At 36.1% G+C, this 15,952-nt stretch overlaps 1 non-coding gene and 1 pseudogene across 1 annotated transcript; both read right to left on the bottom strand.

Annotated features, from left to right (window-relative positions):
- The window catches only part of LOC119043494 (transcription initiation factor TFIID subunit 12-like), a 130,145-nt pseudogene that overhangs the window by 101,952 nt on the left and 12,241 nt on the right, over positions 1–15,952 (bottom strand).
- Positions 449–555, bottom strand: LOC128628055 (U6 spliceosomal RNA). The gene has a single exon (XR_008392387.1). It is a non-coding gene; the product is annotated as a U6 spliceosomal RNA (small nuclear RNA).

Consider the following 15,952-nt stretch of genomic DNA (forward strand, 5'->3'; position numbering starts at 1 on the left):
CAGTAAACCTGCAGATTTTGGCAGATCTTTTTTTCTCTTTTTTTAAATTAATTTATTTAATTGTTGTTCAAGTACAGTTTTCTGTTTTTTGCCCCCATTCCAGCCCACCCCCCAGTGCTCCCACCTCCCTCCCATTCCCACCCCACTTAGTTTTACTCCATGTGTCATTTATATTAGTTCCTGTAAACCCCCTTTTCCCCTGAAATTCCCTACCCTCTCTCCTCTGGTCAATGTCCACCTGTTCTCTATTTCAGTGTCTTTGGTTATATTTTGCTTGCTTGATTGTTTTTTTGTTTAGGTTCCTGTTAAAGGTGAGATCATATGGTATTTGTCTTTCAACACCTGGCTTATTTCACTCAGCATAATGCTTTCCAGTTCCATCCATGCTGTCAAAAAGGATAGGAGCTCATTCTTTCTGCTGCATAGAATTTCACTGTGTAAATGTACCAAAAATATGGAACGCTTCACGAATTTGCGTGTCATCCTTGCGCAGGGGCCATGCTAATCTTCTCTGTATCGTTCCAATTTTAGTATATGTGCTGCCGAAGCGAGCACTTTGGCAGATCTTTGCTTAGGTGTCACACTCTAAACTCAAGTTTGTCTGTTAGAACTGTGAATGCCCTTACTTAATTTTTGTATTTTCTTGATCACTGTCTATCCACCCTACCAGGCAATAGGTTTTATTAAAGCACCAAGTGTAGTGGTTTTGCTCACTGATTTGTCCCCACACCCAACAAAGAGCCTGGTGCATTGGAAGTACAAATATACCATGAGTATGAGTAACTGAATGAACAGATAAGTAACAACGAGTCTTAGATTAGGTTCCCCAGAAAATAGATCTTGAGATAGAATAGCATGCCTGAAGTTTATTTGGTATGTGACCTTGGACCAACCCCCATGGGAGAGTGAATGCAGTAGCAACAAAAGCCTCTCCTAACCCCATGGAGACCACTGAAACAGGACAGCCTTTGAGAGGTATCTTAATTCAAAGACTGGGGCCAGGTCCTCGCACCCCATGAACAAACTAGTTATACTAGTCACGTCCTTTCCTGCACCCAAGGAAAGGACGTGACCAGGAGTGAGGCAGAGGAAGGGCTTGGATGAGGCAACTCTGTTTGGCCAACAGCAAATTGTAGAGAGGAGCTAACTGTGTCATCAGTAGCGGAAATCTCACAGTGGCTGAGAAATTAGTGCCTCAGTTTCCCCCAAAGGTCCAGCTGTCATACCCAAGTGCACACTCGGCAAACAGCTCTTTTCTTAGGGCAGCCAAAGAGTTCCATTACAGGTACCGCAGGAAAAAGATGGGTCTTTAATTTTCTTACCTTGAAGATGTTGTACTGTGGCTTTAAAATCTATCATTGGTTCTACGGTTTGTGTTTGATTTGTTACAGAACACAATCATTTTTCTTTTGATTTGAGATACATAGAGACTTAAGGAAAATATATCCTTTTTATGAAAGTTGAAATAATTGAATTATGTTTCGAAAAAAAGAATCTTTTTTTGCTCAGAAATACAGAAATAACAGGACATTTTTTTTCTGTTAGGATTTTCAGATTCCCATTTATTTTTCTCAAGTTCACATTAATTTTCTTATTAAGATAAATGACAAGTGACATTATTTCAATTATGACCACACTGACAATTACAAAATGGGTTGTTATTATATTTTTGAAACTTTAGCTCATATAAATTGTAATTCTATTGTTTTCACTGTTTTTTTATTTTTTATTTTGCAGAAAGTAAATCTCCTTATTGTGTCTGGGACTCTTAAGCTTTTCTTTTCTAGTTTTAAAAATTTTATTGTATTTTTTACATTACCTTTTGGTCCCATTATACCCACCTACCCCCCAGCAATCACCACACTATCATCCATGTCCAATTGTTTATTTTAACAATTGACTATAGGAAATGATAATCCTTCAAGGAAATTGTCTCAAAGTCTGATCAAAACACTGAATAACATTGCATGTATCTGTGGTGAAATGATAAAGAATAAAACTTGTAAAAAGGGAGAGTTTCCTTTGAAATAATTAATTCAACAGATAAATTAGAGATCAGAAGTAGGAATTAAATGTTTGTTTTTCCCCTGAAGAAGAGAGGCGGATTGGAGACAATAATGTAATGTATTATTTTATCAAAAATTGCAATCTACAGAAGGACCTAAAACTAGGGTTGATTAAAGATATCCCAAAAATACCGAAAAGAGAGAAATGTGGAAAGCCTTTGTAGATGTAACTATTGAAACACTTTTGGAAAATGGTAGATTTTGAAGTAATGGTGCCTATAGGATAAAAGATTATTACACCAATAACTGAGCTGCTAATCAAAGAAGTTTGAGATATAATTGGAATGTTTAATATAATATGAAAAAGCTCTTATATGTGGATATATGGCAAATGAGAAAGAAATGAGTAGTTATACATATAAAAGCAGAAAAATGTACTGTTTATAGAAAATTAATTATTTTCAAGTGAAGCTCAGTTTTGCTAAGTGAACATTTATTGAGTGTTTATTACTGTGTCTGGGTTGTTCTGCTAGGGCAAATGGATATAATACCTAGGCAAAGGCAGTTCAAGTCCATTGGACTCAATACTGGTACTCCTGTTGAAACCAAAGATAAAATGTAATCATTTTCATACCAGTGAGACTCCAGTCTTTTAATCTGAGTATCATATAAAACATGAGCACATTATATAGTACTGTAAACCTGTGAAACAGAAAATGCTAAGTTATGTGTGAATACATGACCACAAAATCAAACATAAAATTGAATTTGTTTTTGCTTACTACACACTTACTAAAATATACAGATCATAGCCACTAAATAATAGATAAAACTAATCATTTCAATTTACTTTATACTTTTTTCTATTATAAAAATATTTGAATAAACATCCTTGTACCTAAGTGTTTTTTCTCTAATTGTGATATTTTCTTAGGATATATTTTAGCAAATATAATTACTGGATCAAGGATAAAACATCTTAAGGCATTTAATAAATATTATTAAATTGCTTTCCAAAGATTCTATGAGTAACATATGTACTTATCAGAAATACACTTAAACAGTTTTGTTGAATTTTCTGTTTTAAAAGTTTTCTTTTGTCTCCAATTATTTTAGCATCTTTTATGATCTGTTATTCCCTAGATAATAAGTTATCTTACATTTTTTCAGACTACGGAGACAAGTTTATCTGAGTTGTGTCTCTCTTTCCTGGTCGGCGCTCCACTCCTACTATATTAGCCAGTGGACTTTATGTTGTTACTTACGCTCATATACTCTCTCTCTCCCTCTTTCTCTTTTTCTCCTTCGCTCCTATCTTTCCATTCTGGTCATTCTCTCTGGCTGGTGAGAAGGTAGTAGTAGCATGATTAGTATATAAGTCTCAGCCTCATCTAATTTTCTGGTTATCACTGATTTGAGATGGGAGAAAGTCTAGTCATGCGAGGCTTTTGCTGACACATATTACAGGGATGAGGGAAATTTTCTGCTGTACTTGGGCTTTACTCTCTCCCTACAAAGTATGTTAGCTGTCTGGAGGTCATGTTTTCTCTGAGTGTTAGACATTTCAGGAGGCAACGTAGTTCTCAATGAATCCCCTGGAGTCACGGAGTCTTCACACCGTGGTCTCTGGTTAGCAGCCCTCTCCTCCCGGCACTCACGGCCATGTCTAGGAGTCTAGGTCAGTGAAAACGAGTGTGGTTGTGCTTTTCTTCTACTGCGCCCCTGCCTCTCCCTCCTTTTTGTGGTTTAAAGCTGGATCACTATGTGACACACCCCTGCTGCCTTACACCTTTCTGTTCTTGGAGTCAAAGCTTTGTTAGATGGCCCTTCAGGACTATGATGCCTACTGTCATGAGAACGTTTAAGGCTCGTGTCAGCTTTTGGTATAATGCTTTATTGTGCTTCAGTTTTATTGTATTGGGATAGAATCTATAAATGTGGCTTGAATTTATGATGGTTGCTCTGTATCATATGATATAGAAATTGCTTCTCTATTTTTCTGCCCTTTTAATGTCATTAGAATAATAGAATAAAACTATCATTGACCATAACTCTAGGTTTTAACTAAAGGTTCTCAACCCTTTTCTAAATTTATCTAAGTATATTACATTTATAATTTAAAAACAATAACAATGATTTTTAAATTTAAAAAATTTCCTGCTTTAATCACTAGTCATAACTTGAGTCTTAGCTATGAGATAAATCACTGCTCCAGTTCATTGAAATTTAGGTAAAACTTGATAATTATATCTTAAAATGTAAAAAATTAAGCAGAAGTACATTCCAAAATTTTACTGAACCTCATGAAGATGTTTCAAAGCCCATGGAAATATCGCCTGAATTATATTTGAATAAAGGATGAAATGTCATTTTATAAATGTTTGTACAAAAGACTAAGAAAGATATCCCAAAACACCAATTCAAAAGGACATATGCACCTCTCTGTTCACTGCATCACTATTTACAATAGTCAAGATTTGGAAGCAGCCCCGTGCCCATTAATAAATGAGTAAATAAAAAAGCTGAGGTGCATTCACACAGTGGAATACTATGTAGCAGTAAAAAAAAAGAAGTCTTTTCTTTCGTAGCATGAATGGATCTAGAGATTATTATGCTAAGTGAAATAAACCAGTCAGAGAAAAACAAGTACCATATGTTCTCACTTATATGTAGAAGCCTAGTGAACAAAATAAATGGACAAACAAAATAGAACCAGAGGCCTGGATACATGGAACAGACTGACATCTGTCAGAGGTAGGGGGGAACTAAATGAAAGGAGGTGAAAGAACTAGTCAAAGAACATGTATGCATAACCCATAGACGCAGACAACAGTGTGGTGATGGCCAGAGGGACAGGGCCAGAGGATGGGGGGGGGGCAAGAGGGTAGGGGAATGGAAATATCTGTAATAGTGTCAACAATAAAAATAAAGTAAAAATTATTTTTATTAAAACAGAATAAAATAGCAATGGAGTTGTGACAAGATGAACTAAAACATTGTCACTTAATGGACCATTGTTTTGGAAGTTATCTTTTAAATAAAAACTTGGTTAGAAATATAATAAAGAGTTGTCGTAAAAACACTTCTCTTTTGCCACCATGGTTGAAGTGGTAACTAAATAATTTTTATTTCAATGCAAATTATGTCTTACAATACTTGAATGGATATAATTTTTACTTCATGCAGTTCTTAACATAGTTACTATTTTTATTTTATTATTACATTTTTATAGTCTTAGTCTACACAGGAATGACATGAAAGAGCTTCTTTTGATCTCACTATTTAGGGAAATTTAAAAAATCAAATTAGTTAAAAATATTATCAGTGATTTTAATCTCTAAAAGGCAGTCTGTTTGCACACATTACTTGTCAAGTAATGCTCTTTGCCTATATTTCTGTCCATTAAGATGTTTTTTCTACCCTTTGTGACAGCATGGATAGAACTGGAAAGCATTATGCTAAGCGAAATAAGTTAGGTGGTGAAAGACAAATACCATATGATCTCCCCTTTAACTGGAACCTAAACAACAAAACAAACAAACAAGCAAAATATAACCAAAGATACTGAAATAGAGTATGCACCTCTCTATTTCAGAGGGAATTTCAGGGGAAAAGGAGCAAAATATAACCAAAGATACTGAAATAGAGTATGCACCTCTTTATTTCAGAGGGAATTTCAGGGGAAAAGGAGAAGGGTTTACAGGAACAAGTATAAAAGACACATAGACAGAAACTAGGTGGGTGGAAATAAGAGAGGGGAGGGTTGGGTGGGTGGGCTGGGATGGGAGTAAAAGGCAGAAAACTGTACTTGGACAACAATTAAATTTTACTGATCTGTCCCCTAGAGCAAGTAATATAAAGGATAGAATAAACAAATGGGATCTCATCAAAATAAAAAGCTTCTGCGTGGCTAAAGAAAACAGTATTAAATTAAAAAGACAACCAGCTGTATGGGAAAACATATCTGCCAATGATATCTCAGACAAAGGTTTAATCTCCAAAATATACAAAGAACTTACAAGACTCCACTCTAAGAAGACAACCAACCCAATGAAAAAAATGGGAAAAGGACTTGAACAGACACTTCTCCAAGGAGGACATACAGAAGATCCAGAGACACATGAAGAGATGCTCAATATCGTTAGCTATCAGAGAGATGCAAATTAAAACCACAATGAGATACCACTTTACACTGGTCAGGATGGCTATCATAAACAAAGCAACAAACAACAAATGTTGGAGAGGTTGTGGGGAAAAGGGGTCCTTAGTTCACTGTTGGTGGGATTGCAGACTGGTACAACCATTATGGAAAACAGTATGGAATTTTCTCAGAAAAATAAAAATTGACCTGCCTTTTGACCCAGCAATTCCACTGCTAGGATTATATCCTAAGAATCCTAAAACATCAATTTCAAAGAACCTATGCACCACAATGTTCATAGCAGCACAATTTATAATAGCCAAGAGTTGGAAGCAACCTAGGTGCCCATCAGTAAATGAATGGATCAAAAAATTGTGGTACATATACACCATGGAATTCTATGCAGCAGAGAGAAAGAGGGAGCTAGTACCCTTTGCAACAACATGGATGGAACTGGAAAGCATTATGCTGAGTGAAATAGGCCAGGTGTTGAGAGACAAATACCATATGATCTCACCTTTAACAGGAAGCTAAACAACAAAACAAACAAGCAAACAGAATAAAAACAAAGACAGTGAAATAGAGAACAAGAGGAACAGTGACCAGAGGGGAGAGGGAAGGGAATATAAGGGGGAAAAAGGGGAGGGATTTGGAGGAACAGATAGGAAGGACACAGGGACGAGAACTAAGGGGGGGTGGAAATGGGAGGGAGGTGGGGAGCATGGGGTGGGGGGGCTGGGATGGGAGAAATAGACAAAAAACTGTACTTGAAAAATAACTAAATAAAATTTTTTAAAAGAAAAAAATAAAAGAATTAGAAAGCAAAAAATATTTTAATTTAAAAAAATAAAAAGTTTTCCAACAGAAAAAAAAATGTTTCCCATTAATGTCCATTAATAGAGTTTTGCAAGGAGGGGATAGGGAGCTAATACTCAGTCTTAGCAAGGAGAGCATGGGAAAGACAAGTTTTTGGTTATCAGAAGAAAAAGCACTTTCCTATCTTTCCCAGGAGAGCAAACAGTATGAATGTCAGAAAATGAACATCACTGCTTTTGTCTTGCTACTTCCTGATCACTTACTGGTGTGAGACTGAACAAGTAGTCTATGCTCTATTTTTCTTGGGCTGTGTTTGAAGGAAACAAGTAATTTAACTTTTCAGGCAGGAATATGTCAGAACATACAAAAAGCAGATTGATTTGGAAGGAAATGAGTTAGATGCATTCTTTGCACTTCAAAAGATTCTGCAAAACAAAAGCACATCTATTTCTAAGCAGTTCCTCAAACCACAAAGCAATTGAAGGTCAGCAGATGAAAATAGCAGCAGGAAGGTGTTAGACATCTAGAAATTGGACTCTCTGAGGGCTCCAAACAAAGTTAAAGAATGGGCACATAAATGATAATCTTACACTGTTTCTATACACTGTACTAAATATTACTCTGAAGCAGAACACTCTTGGTCATCTGAAAATGATGGAATGTCACATATCATTTGACATACGAATGACAAATTTTTATGACCATAATATGATATCATCAATACAAACAATGAAATCAATAAAGGTTTCATTGTTAAATTCTAAACTGCTTTAAAATGCTTGCATTGCCTTTAAATTACAATGATTAAGATTTTCTTACATTGATAAAAATAAATCAAGATTTCTATTTTCTGGAATGTTCATTCAATGAAACATTTAGTGAGTAAGCTTATGGAATTATATGTTGCCTTTAGTCTTAAAAAAACAAAGAAAGCAATTAATTAAAAAAACTCATTTCACAGGTGCGGAAACTGAACCACAGAGAGGTGAATGGCGTTCTCATTCTTTTACCAGCCAGCCAGATCTGGTGCTACTCATGATATCATGTTCTCTTCCATGACAGTCCTTCTAGGCAGGAATGATATTGGGGACACAGTAGTTCCCCACTTGTGGTTTTTCTACCCACAATTTCTGCTACCTGTGGTCAACCACAATCTAAAAAATATATGAAAATTTTCAAAAATAAAGAATTTATCATTTTTAAATTGTACACTGTTCTGAACAGCATGATGAAGTCTCACGTCATCCTACTCTGTCCAACGAGACACATAATTCCTCTGTCTACACATCCACACTGTATACAATACCCCCTCTGTTAGTTAGTAGCCATCTCAGTTATCTAATCAGCTGATGTAGTATCTCAGTGCTGTGTTCAAGTCATCCTTATTTTACTTAGCAATGGCCTCAAAGCACAAGAGTAGTGATGCTGGCAATTTAAATATGCCAAAGAGAAGTTGTAAAATGCTTCCTTGGAGTGAAAAAGGTGAAAGTTCTTGATTTAACAAGGAAAGAAAACAGTTGTATGCTGAAGTTGCTAAGATATACAGTAAGAAGGAATCTTCTATTAGTTAAATTGCCTCATTTGTGAATTAAACTTTATCATAGGTGTGTACATATAGGAAAAAAGATGGTATATACAGGGTTTGGTACTATTCAAGATTTCAGGCATCCCCAGGGTCTTGGAACACATCCCCTGTAGATAAGGGGAGAACACAGTATATGTTTCAATATACTGAATGCTAAGCTAGGTAAAGAATGACAAGACCACTAAATTAGTTAATGGACATGAATGCCTTTTATATACTTGTATATACTCCTATAAATTATGACTGTATCATTCAAACTTCGGGTTGTTTGTCATTAATATTTCTTCTTGCAGTGTTACCAGCTTGCTCTTGGACTAGCCAAGGGTTTCTCCTTCCCAAACCGCATGGTCTCAGAGTTTTGCTCTGTAGCACAGGGCAGGTTATGGCCTGCAGGTTAGCATGTATTCTGTTGCATGTAACTCAAAACTTACCAACACAAGTTAAAATAATAAAGACATTTAATTACTTTACATAGCAAGATGGTGCCTATTAGGCCTCAGAGTGAAAATGTCAAGTTAGGCAGCAGGATGTTAGAGTCTGGAGCCAGGAGAAGAGGCCAGGGCTGGAAACCGGGATGGGATGAGATGAAACTCCACAGGAAGAATGAATAGAGAATAAAAGCTGTGGACCCTTGGCCACCCCGATATTTTGAGGTCAAGAAGAGGGGAGAGAACTAAGAGGGAGAATATAGAGCGGGAACTAGAGAAACCAGGAAGGTGTGGTAGCCTAGAAAAGATCTCAGGAAAGGAGCGGTCTGCTGTGTCAACAGGCACTGGGCTATTAACAAAAGAGTTAGCTAATTAGCATCTGTTTCATATTTTATAACCTCTTAAACTGAATGGATAGTTTTAAATGTTAGAAATATTAATCATCCTAGTTGTTGATTAAGGGATAGGAATAAATTTTGTATTTTTCAGAGCTCATTCCCAAATGACTTTCTATCATGAATGAATGAGTAAATAAGAAATCTTCCAATAAATATATCAGGTAGAATATTTTCTTCTTCAGTGACACATGGAAAATGACAGAAAAACAAAATTGAAAAGCTACATGTGTAGATAGTGAAATTCATAAAATATACTCGTGGGGGGAAATTTCTAGATGCCAGACCATCTGGGCTGCTACATATTAAATACTTAATGTTACATGTTTAAGCTAGTTGTTATTAAGGGAGCAATGTTTTAGCACATGCTCCAGGGTCTAGGGACACGAAGACCACCAGTTTACTTAGTTATCTGGTTATTTAATTACCTAGCTTGGCATCACAAGCGCCATGGAATGAGAAGTGAAACCTGTGTGTGCTCGCTCGGCCTGTGCTGATGACTATTTCCTGTGTACTTTCACATACATTACTTCTTTTTAAATACTGAAATGGCATTGTGAAGGGGTGTTTCCAAACCTTCTTAGAATAGAAGAAAACAAATTGTATTTCAAATTAGTTAAGTAACTTGTCTAAGGTCTCACAACAAGCAAGTGCTGAGCTCAGGGTCTGAGCATACACCTGTCTGACCCCAACCTCTGTCTCCTTTTTACTGCGGGACCTTTTGCCTCCATGGGGAGGGGGTACCAAGCATCTATATTTCATCTCCTTAGGCAGCTTTCACACTTTTAGGGTATGTGGAACAGAGCCAATTAGGGGTCCCTCAACTGTCCAGGAATGTCTGAGGTCTATTTAGACCTGAGGCTGTCCATGGGCAAGAGGCCTTAGCTGATGATTCACTGTGACAGACCTGGGCCCTTAGGATGACTCAGAGGGCAGCAAGTGCAGGTAAGACTCCGAAAAACACTGGAATCTTGGGACAGAGGAGAAGGGGTGTCAGGCTGTAAATGATTCTTTTTGTTTTGAACCCTCTGGTGTCTAAGAGAGTTGCCATTTCTTAGACTTATCTCATAGCTTTAGGGCATTCCCAGAGAACTCTGGGACTAAAGGTTCGGCCCAGATACTATAGAGGTAGCCTGTGGTGTTGGGAGCTCCTTTAGCACAAACTACATCATAGTGAGGTCATGATCTCTCTCTCTTTCTCTGTCCTCTTTCTCTACCTGCCTTCCTTCCTCCTTTTTTGTGTGTGTTCCTGTTTATTGTTTTTCTCAAAATTCATATGTTGAAGTTGTAACCCCTATACCTCAAAATGTGACCCCATTTAAAAATAGGGTCATTATAGATATAATTGGTTAAATTGAGATGAGGTCATTAAGGTGGACCCTAATCCAATATAACTGGTTTCCTCATAAAGAGGGGAAACTTGGACAGAGAGACAAACACACAGGCAAAGGTAGAGATGCTTCTATAAGCCAAGGAATTCTAAAGATTGTCAGCAAACATGTGTGTGCCTACATTTTATTTTCCTGGCTAGTTTTAGTTTCTACTGGAAAGTTATACAATGTCAGGGAAACCAGTTCACCCTACAACCTGCTTACTATTTTAAATTCTCAAGAGTATGTGTTTCTTAATATTTTTAGCTTCCCTAGTTCTCAATAAAATGGTCAGCAAAAGCAATATGAATTTGAAGTCATCTCTTATTGTTTCGAGTTTCATCAGGATGTATACTGTAGTCAAGTGATGAGTTAGAGCAAGAATGAGAGAGAGGAAGTGAGAGGTTGTGGGTGTGTGTGTAATTCAAAGAGAGAACACGTCAGTTTTCTCACTGATGAAGTCACTGCTTCATGAAGACTGATGTGCTCTGTTCAAGGAGGCACTTATCACTTGCATCGAGAGGAAGACTGGCTTCCCTCTGAGTGATAGAAATCATAAATAACTTTAGACAAGGTAGGCTGCTGATTATACAAAGGTGCATTCACAAAGCTTGTGGTCAACTCTTCTGGAATATTATAATTGGACCAGCTGCCTATTCTGCTGTTCAAAAGTTTATTGACACAGGAGGGCATTTTGTTGGCAAAATCACAAGTGATCAATTCAAATCACAGTCTAAAATTCAGAATCAGGCTGGGGGTTTCCTGGTGAATGTGGTCCTTTCTTGCTGCTTCTCAGACCCTCAGGCAAGTATTAGAAATCATATTATTGTAAAACAAGAAGATCTAACCTCTGCAGAAACCCATGAGTGAACATCAGATGGAAGTCTGTACCTCCATAAATTATGTGCAAAATATCTTCTCTATAGCTATGTGGCGATCTTCACAGTGAGACTCATAGCTTTAGTGAGTTCTCTAAAGGTTCTATGACCCCTTTGCCCCTACAATGATTTTTTTAAGCATAGATAAGTACCATTTAAGTTCTTAGAATATGTGCACTATTTGGCCTTATTTTTCTTTTTGCTGATGGTCATCACAGGGACCAGGGGCAAAGATGCCAAGGATATATTTTTGTGAGCACAATCATTAAAAGCACCAGAGTTCACAGGGTCTGTATGTGCAATGTGCTGTCATAGCAAAGAAAACTACTCCACGTTACACAAATACACCATGTGGCATGTATGAGTAGCTGGACCATGCAATCAGTGACCAGTGTCTTGGCCAAATGATATGACTCACTAAATTTATCAAGAATCCCAAGTCTGTTGGAAGTTACCATGTGTACATTGAATTTGTGTATTTATGAACTTCTGTGTATTTATGAACTTCTGACAGAAAGCAGACATAATTCTAAGCTAATGTCATTAGTCAGATGCCAGCAAATCAGCATCTTGTTGGAATTCATCTTGGCAGTCACAGGTTAGCTAGAGTTAGCAAAACTGTCAGTATGTTTTGGAGAAATATGAGGCAAAAGACAGTTTGGTGAAATTCTCTTATCTTATTAAGTTTTACTTAATGTTTATATTATTCATGAAGAATCTTACACTTTTACTTACTCATAGAATCAAACATTGTTTATTATTGTTGGTATTTTGTTTTTTAATTGCAGTTGCAAAAGAAAAGACCAGATATGAATCTGTCAGGGGGGAGGTAAGATTTTGTCTAGTTCAGGAGAAAAGAGTAGAGTTAGACTTTGGTGCTATCCAGTCTAATACTTCTATGAGTAGTTTTATTTTGACAATGTTTTTGACTTAGCTTTGTGTTTAAGAACTTTAAAAAAGTAGTTTTAAAAACATGAATAAAATTCAACATAAATAAAAATTAGGGAAAGTAGTGCTAGTTTTACATATCCTGAATATATAATGATCTCTTAAAAATAAATAAGAAAAAGATTACCACAATTTAAAAATATCGATAAGGGAAGCAGTTCACAAAAAACAAATACAATTAAATGATCAGCCCTGCCTGGTGTAGCTCAGTGGATTGAGCGTGGGCCTGCAAACCAGAGGATCGTGGTTCGATTCCCAGTCAGGGCACATACCTGGGTTGCAGGCCAGTTCCCAGCAGGGGATGCACGAGAGGCAGCCATACATTGATGTTTCTCTCCCTCCCTTCCCCTCTGAAGATAAATAAAGTCTTTAAAAAATATCAGCATATGAAAATTTTCAACTTTATTTTAAGAAATTTAAAATAGTTATTTTCATACTACAACATTTAAAACATAAAAATAATTTTAAAGGTACTAAGTGTTTCAGAAGATTTGGGAAAATGGTGGTCTCATAAATGTTGAGAGAAAAAAATGGCTCTGTTCATTTGAATGGCAATCTGTTAATAAATCACAAAAGCTCTAATATGTACATACCTTTTAAGTCAGAAGTTACATTTGTAAAAATGGAACCCAAGGCAGTGATTAGAAGTTCAATGAAAAGGATATTCTCTATAATAATATTTGTAATAACAAAAATTTTAAAGTATTTTCATTCTCCAAAAATAAAGAATTATTTAATTGTGGTACTAGCAAATAATGGAATATTAGGCAGACTATAAAAATATAAACATGGAATTACATTTATAATATAGATATTTTAGAAATGTTACAAAGAAATAGAAAATAGATTATGAGACTGTAAAATTATGACTGCATTTTTGCATAAATACATCAATCTATCATCTCTCTACAAAATGTAGGAACAAAATTTAAAAGTGCGCACAGCAAATGTTAACAATATTATTTCAATGTAGTGAAAATATGAGTTGTTTTTATATTCATTTTTCTGTATCTCCAACTTTTTCTACAGTGAGCATCTATTATTTGTATAACAGGGTACAAATGAATTTTTAAAATATAGTATATGTTTTTCTTCATTCTTTTAGCCTTGACAAACTGTTTGAAGAAGCTCTAGATACTACCATTTTAGTGTATTATTTTTCAAGAGAAAAATATTAAAGCACCTTCTGATTTAAAATTCTATTGAAGAACAGAGTTTTGACAATTTATGATAAAGTAGAGTAAGTAAGTAAAAGCGAATAAGATAAACATTAAATAAAACATAATCAGCAGATTGAGAGAACAAAGATTCCAATGATTGTCAGATTTTCCGAGTGCTGGTGGAAGGTCATTTAACCCAGGCCATACTTGGCTAGTTTAATCAAACAAAAGAATGTTATATGGAGAAATTGTTCCACCTCTTAAATAAGAGATTCTCCTGTACTCATCACCTTATCCACTATTACAAGGCCAGTAAAAGACTTATGTGAAGTAACAAAAGACAAAATGATTACTGCAGCCAAAAAGTAGAAAGAAGAGTTTTACTTAGCCATAGCAGCAAGATTGAAACCTCTTCTAACTTCTATAGATTTAAAACTTGCTGCAAATTTGTGACACTAGCTCACCCTTAATTGGTCCCATGAAGATTTTAGCTGAGGTCTCAGAAATGTGTTCTTCATAGCAGCCACGTAGCTTTGAACAGGAAGAAAGTCTTTGATCAGTAAGAACCTCGGCAAGTGCGGTTTTAAAGGATTCGGGCTACATTTGTTCAAAGCAAGGTTATTTAAACAAACTCCAATTCAGAATGCCAAAATTTCACAGAATTCCTCCAGGGGCAGTATAGGAACTCAAGCTCCTTTTCTTTTTTTTTAAGATTGTATTTATTTATCTTTAGAGGGAAAGGAGAGAGGGAGAGAAACATCAATGTATGGTGGCCTTTCACGCATCCCCTGCTGGGAACTGGCCTGCAGGGAACCAGCCTGCAACCCAGGCATGTGCCCTGACTGGGAATTGAACTGCGATCCTCTGGTTCACAGACCTGTGCTTAATCCACTGAGCTACACCAGCGAGGGCCTCAAGCTCCTTTTCTTGTTTTACTCTGAGTGTGGTATCTTTAAGCAAGATTCTATATGTGGATTGCCAAAGAGTTCTAATGTTTTTGCACCTCAGTCTTGAAAACAAATAATGGATTAAGCCTTCGTGGAAGATAGAAATGGGAAAAAGCCTGCTAATACCTTACTCAGCTTTTAATCAGTGAAACTGGGATTTTTTTTTGCCCAAAGGACAGATAAAATCTTCATTTAGAAAATTTCTATTAAACACTATTGGATGTTAGTTTTTTATTTATTCTTCATGACATTAAATATTCAGCAAAAGTAATTACATGAAGCCATGATTTTATTCAAATCAATAAATATTTTCACAGTCTACATTTATTATAGTCATGTAACATCTCTGTTCTAGAAAATAGAAAGGCAGTAAAGGTTACTATTACATTTCTATTCAAAGATAGCCACTTTTTATATCCTTATGTTTTCTAATCTGTGTCTTTGTATACATACTATTTTTGCACTTTGGGATCTAATTTCACATACTGCTTTGTAGCTAGATTTTTATTTTACATTCTGCTTTGTAACTAAATTTTCTGACTTTTAAATTAAGAAGCTCTGAGTATTTAAAACATATCCTAAAATATCCTTTGAAAGAAAAAAATTACTACATGGCATTTCTTAATTTACTCAAATCCTCTATTCTGCAAATATGTGAAAAGGAAATCAGTGATCTAGGCACTGTGAAAATGCAAAGATTAGTAAGACACAGTCTCTGATCTCAGTCAGCTTATTTTCTAGTAGTGAGAGGTCTAAAGAATAGTAAACAGAAATACAGATGCCTACTATCAGGCATGATAAGAACAGAGAGATCTAGGCCATATTTATGAAATGTCAAGGGATAAGAGCGCCTTTGATAGGGATGACCAGAAGGACTGTTACAATCATCAGCATGATGAAAAGACAGTTTCTTTCTCGGTGTGGCTGTGTCAATTCATATGAGTGAGTACCTATTAACTGCCTAGAACAGTGCCTATCATGTTCTAGGTGCGTAATAGGCTTCACTATTATTATGGTTGTCGTTGTTGTGAATACAATAATTATACAGCAATTGGAAGAAAACATTGGCTATGATGCTATCTGTTTGAACCCTCTTTCCACGTCAAGCCCCAAATTCAACAGGTCATGCATTTTCTGTAGCAAATGGTCTTTGAGACCCAGCCACTGTGTTCATTGGTGTCAAGAAGTCCAGCTGTCTCTCATCCATTAGGCCCCAATTAACATTTGCCCTCCATTTTCAGTTGCCTAAAATGACCCAAGGAGCCATAAACATGATTA

This window comes from Artibeus jamaicensis, unplaced genomic scaffold, assembly GCF_021234435.1.
Source record: "Artibeus jamaicensis isolate MK-2021 breed Jamaican fruit bat unplaced genomic scaffold, CSHL_Jam_final contig_519, whole genome shotgun sequence".
Lineage (NCBI taxonomy): Eukaryota > Metazoa > Chordata > Mammalia > Chiroptera > Phyllostomidae > Artibeus > Artibeus jamaicensis.